Source organism: Acomys minous (assembly GCF_964271855.1).
Source record: "Acomys minous genome assembly, chromosome: 15".
NCBI classification, from domain to species: domain Eukaryota; kingdom Metazoa; phylum Chordata; class Mammalia; order Rodentia; family Muridae; genus Acomys; species Acomys minous.
Window position 1 is genome coordinate 41,310,026 of NC_140497.1, and position 6,000 is coordinate 41,316,025.

Here is a 6,000-nt window from a genome sequence, read left to right on the forward strand (position 1 = left end):
TGAAAGGAAAAAAGGTCTCATGTCACTCTATATACAGAAAAAGATATAGATCGAGGAGAATTCATTGAAGGAAAATGCTCAAAAAGACCTGGGAATTGAGTGGCCTTAAGAAGTGGGAGCCCCAGGCAAGTTAGAAAGGTCAACTAAGGGAATTCATAACAAGGCTAAAGTAGGAAAAGATGTGATAGAGTTGAGCCTCGGTGATTAATGCAATAATGTCAAGCAGGGAAGAGATGAATAACATTGGAAAGATTACTAGTGGGTGCATCATAGGGAATTTAGGATACGGAAAGTTAAGTTCATTTTCTTGGTATAACAGTTAATGAAGCTTTTGAGCAGGTACAGAGCTTCTTAACTCACAAATTGCCAATGCTTCCTTAATGTGAAATGCCGACTTACTGGATGTACTAAACCTAAATACTGAACAACACTCAGCTGTGTGATGAGCTGAAGCTGCAGTTTGGATATGGGTTTTCTTAGTCTTCCGGAAGGATAGCTGCCAGTGCCAGGAGGATTTAGTTTCCATCGTGATGCTGAATTCATAACGGTTTGAAGATATTTTTAATACAAAATTTCCCCATCTTCTCCTGATAATTATCCCATATTCTTATTGATTCCTAGTGACAGGCAATAGTCAAAATGTTTCACAAACAGACCTTTTATCCTCATCACAATTCTCTGTGATCAGACTGCTACTGTCACTCACAAGTGAAGGAAATGAGACATACAAAGACAACATAGCTTATTTAAGGTTATAGACTTGGATTTGCTCAGGCAAGCTGTAGTCAACCAGACAGTTTTCTGCAACATCAATTGCATTACCCTGGCTAACAACCAAATGTTTTAGCAACAACTCACATCGTTTGGTGGAAAGAAGAAAGTCTTTAATCAACCTCTCATGGAAATTAAGGACATCTGAAAAATTGTCTTAGTTATTTTTCTCTTGCTCTGAAGAAACTCCATGAGTAAGGCACTTATAATGGAAAGCACCTAATTGGGTTTTTTGTTTTTGTTTTTTTTTTTTTACAATTTCAGAGGGTAAGTCAATGGCCATCTTGGTAGGAGCATGGGAGCAGAGAGTTAGGCATGGTGGTGCGTAGCTTACCTCTTATCTCCACATTGGAGACAGAGAGAGAGGACGTGGGACATGGTGTGGGCTTTTGAAACCTCAAAGCCTACCTCCAGTGACATGCCTCCTCTAATAAGGCCACATTTCCTAATCCTTCTCAAAGCAGTTCCACCAACTAGGGACCAAGCGTTTAAATATAGGAACCTATGAGGATGTTCTCACTCAAACCACCTCACCTCCCGTCTAAGTGTTACGTTTTCACATGTTTTGGATTATGAAACTTCTCAAGGTCTTGGAGGAAACTTCTAGCCAGAATGGCAACAGTATAGCATGGGTTGGGGCGAATGTCTTGTATGCAAGTTACTTGTACTATATTTACAAGCACATAACATCGGTTCTTTCTCAAAGCCGTCTGGGTTTTATTTTTGACCTAAGAAAATTGTCAGCAGTGAGCGTTATGGATAGGTGTTTTCAATGGTACTTACAGAAAAGTCTCCAGTTTCTAAACAGCAAGAGAAACTTTTAACATTAGGTGATCAAAAGAATAACAGCACAGTGCCTTTCCTTGTTTGGAGCAAACTGCCAATGTTAGAAAACATCAGATAATCTGGTTTTGATGTCTGAAGACCAGAGGTGCCCAGGTGGTAGCTGTCAACTTGCAAAGTCAGCATCAACATTGCTAGTTCTGCCTTGTACCCCAATATATAAAAATTCTCAGACATATATAGCCTTTCCAGAGTATTGTGTCATCTGTGTTTGTGGTACTTTCATTCTAGTTGACGTTGCCAAATTCTTCTGATAGGGCTTTTCTTTTCTTTCTTTCTTTCAAATTTAAACATTTTTAAATAAAAGTCATTTCCCTCCCCCCAACAAAAGTGGTAAACGTGTTGTTGTCATATCCTCATCAAGAAGAACAGAGTTTACTGTGTGTTGTCAGGACAGGCCCTTGGGTAACTTTTATTCAACTAAACGTGCATTTTCCCCCTCTGATCACAAATTTGTGGTTGAGAAATAGTATTGATTGCCACAAGCAACTGAGATTTTAGGATAGGTTGTTAATGCAGCATAATCTAGGAAAATATGATCGATGTACTTATGTCTACATTTAGACATTTTATCTATGATGATATATATGTATATATAGAGAGATAGCGATAGAGAAATAGTGTCATAGATAAAAAATATATGATATATTCAGTTACTTTCTTTTGTTTCATCAGATTTATCTGCCCCTATCCCAGTTCTGTGCTACTTTTAAATTTATTTATTTCATTTGATCTGGGGTCAGGTAGGGAGTCTGGTTATCTTAAGCAAGCTATCTTGAACTTGTGCATGCAAGTGTTCCTATGGCCTCAGCCTCTCAAGTAGTTGAGACTACAGCCGTGCTGTACTACACACAGTTTAATCTATGCCATTTCCCCCTTACTGATGCCTTATAGCATGTCTTGATATCTTTTAAAGTGAGTTTCCACTTTTAGTCTTTCTTCTTGAAATTGGTTAGCTTTCCATGACAATTTAAACATTCAAATTATATTTAGAATCACATCCAGTTCCTACTGAATTCTGATGAGACTTTAATTATAAATACATTAAATTTATAGATAAATTTAGGAAAAATTAATCGTTTTACCACATTAATATGTCTCCTTTTATTAAGTTTCATTTGATTAACTTCAAATTTTTATGTTTGTCAGTGAATACAGTGTGCTTTTTAAAATTGTGTTAGGTTCTTCTTATTCCATGGTTTAGACTGACATTTTGAGTAGCATATTATTTTCTATTAGAATCTTAGCAGGTTTTAACTACATAGGTTTAACTACAATAGGTTTCCATTGTGAAACATTTACACATAATTGAGGATCATGATAAAATATTAGCACTTCCACATATATATATTTTTAAATCTATTCACATTTAGTTTATGTGTATGGGTGTTTTGTTTGCATGTATATGCACATGTGTGTTTTGTTTGCATGTATATGCACATGTGTGTAGTACCCACAGAGGCCAGAAGAGGGAACTGGATTCTCTGGAACTGGACTTATAGATCGTTGTTAGCACCATATGAGTTGTGGGAATTGAACTCTGGTCCTTCGAACCTGTATGTATCCTTATCTTTGAATCCTTATGAGAACTGGCAAGAAAAAGGGCCTAGAGTCACACATCTCCTTCACAGTTATATATCTTAATGACTTAAGAGCCCCCTTTAGGCCCTGTTTTCTAAAGTTAATATTATCATCCAATTTTAACAAGTTGAGGATTGGGCCTTTAATATGCCCTTTCGTTGGGGCATACTAGTTTAAACTAGTGTAGTAGTAGTAGGGTTAAATAATTATAAATGAGTGTATAATGGTTGTATTAAATACATGTTGAATGTCCCTACCTGCTGCAGTGTGCTGCAGGTAGGGACCAAGGGATGCCTTAAACCAAGCAGTAGCTTGTATATAAATTCACATAGATAGTAAGGGGCGTTTTCAAGACTTGAGCTCAGGCACTTGAGGTGTGAAGTACACACTTGTAGCTTATAAATAATGAAATACAGAATTTATAATAGCACTTTAGTAACATTTGGCTTACTTGTTAAAGAGGAGGAAAAATATATATGTGTATATGCATATATATTCACAAATAGGGTAATATATATAAACATTTATATTAAGGTTTTATTTGTTAATTGGTAGGGGAACTAATACTTTAAAACCAGGTTGTAAAAATTCTATTCTTCTACAATAACTATGATTTTGCTAGCACTAAGTAGTTAACTATGCTTCCAAGTCTAATTAGAGAGCAGTTTATTGCCACCAAAAGCATATGTGCCACAATTGTACCCAGAAGAGTATAATGTCATGCGGGTTAGTGATGTGCCTCATAGGGGTCATAGCTGGGTAGGACTGTTGGTTGCTTAACTCTTTTGGAGGTTTACTTGATGTCATCCGGTACCATGATATTTTTAAACTTTATCTTATGTTTAGTGATTTCATTTACCCCACTTTTGTGATACACTGACTTGGTTATTCTCTTGGTTAGTCACTGAAGTTCATTTTATTATTTATAAATGACAATAGTTTTATTTTTTGCTTTCTAATTCTTATCACTGGTAATCACTTTCCTTGTCATATTTTGTTGGTCACTGCCTTCTGCACTGTATTTAACAACAGTCTTGGTAAAAAGGTATCTTTATGTTGTTGCGTTTTAAATTTTTCAATGTGCACCATTTAGCCAACTCCTGACAGAAATATTTATTTTGTACTATAATAAAATCAGAGTTTGATTTGGATCTTCTAAAAACTGTAATTTCCTGGGTGATAGGATGCCAGGTTTTATTCATAATGAGCTCCTTACATACTTGACTGAGTTTATAGTAATATGGTAACTTAGAATAAGGACTCTTTAGATAGATAGGTTCACATGTTTGGCTACTAATAAGACCAAAAAGCTAGCAGACAGGAACTCTTAACACATGAACCTAAGGGGAAGGGAATTAAATGAGACTGAAAATGGGGCTCAACCAAACGTTTGAACAGATGTTTGGGGAACAGCTTGTTTGGTGAAAACATCTACGTCAAGATAGTGATGTTAAAAAAGGGATGGAACCTGTCTGACTTCTCTCTTGGACCTTGCCCTAGATGACCTCATCAGCTGTTCCTAATTTGCCTCTTTTGTCTTGCTGAGTTCTGTAAGTCTTCTTTGCTGTCATCAAACATTAGGTCATAGAAATTCCTCATTAGAGCTGTCAAAATTACAGGTGTTCTGGAACTTGCAGTATCAGTCTGGACCAGACAGCAGTCTTTTGGCATGAAGCCTCTAACCTTCGTCCGAAAGAGTTGACTGCATTAACTTGTAATTATGTCCTTCCTTCCTTCCTTCCTTCCTTCCTTCCTTCCTTCCTTCCTTCCTTGTTTTTTTCCTTCCGTCCATGTTTTGGAGTCCTTTCACAAGGTAAAGATCATCTACTTTTTAAAGTTTCACTGTCAATATAAAAAAGACTCTATTTTAGCCCAGCATCGGGTATTTAATTAACAAAAGGCATCTTCTGGAGGAAGCTGATTTATCCAGTCAAATATTCTCTATAATTCATCACAAGATAAATAAGTTTTGGAGTTTCACAACAGAACTTAAAATTCATAGTACTTGGCCAATTTGGAAAGGGTTGAGAACATCGTGCCTTGTGCACATGCCACTGTTGCCGTTCTCATAGTTCTTCTCAACCATTTTCCAAGCTGTTTTTTTTCCCCTTATAATCCTACCACATTTTTAATGCACACAGCGAAAACAGCTGTGTCACTATAAGCTACGTTGGATGGAGTTGAGGGCTGGAAAACAAAAAGGGACAGGTCTCAGAAAGCAAGCATCAGGTCTCGGAGGGCAAGAACCACTTCAGAAATTAGATTTCTGATGGGGACTGCATTTGCTTCAGTAAGAAGATACGAGAGTAATTGCTCTTCGTAACAAGAATTCCCACTGGAGGTGAAGGAACAACTCTTATCCTCCCTGATTGAGTTAGACCATGGAGAGGAGAGGCTAGCGAGAAGCTCCTGTCTGAGCAAAAGCTGCAGGCCCGAAAGCTGAATATCTTTCTACTAGCATCTCTGGCCGATATTTATTTAAAGCGCTTTAGACCAAGGACCAGAGCATAAGAGGTTTGGAATCATTTTTGCACAGACCCGTTGCCATTTTGAAGGCTTGCGACGTAAAAGTACTGAATAGCTGGAAAACTCTGAAGATAGAAACAAACTCTGTGCCTGTTTTTAGAGCCAGGAGGTCGTGTGGAGAGGTAGAAGTGAAAGATAGAATAGGAGGTGACGCCTGACAGAAACTGAGCTGAAGTCCTCCTGGATGCTATAGAGATGAAAAGGAGAACACAGGCTGAGGAGTGGACCTGGAGTTTTAAACACAGAACGCATGAGCTGTGTCATTATGCCACATTATCC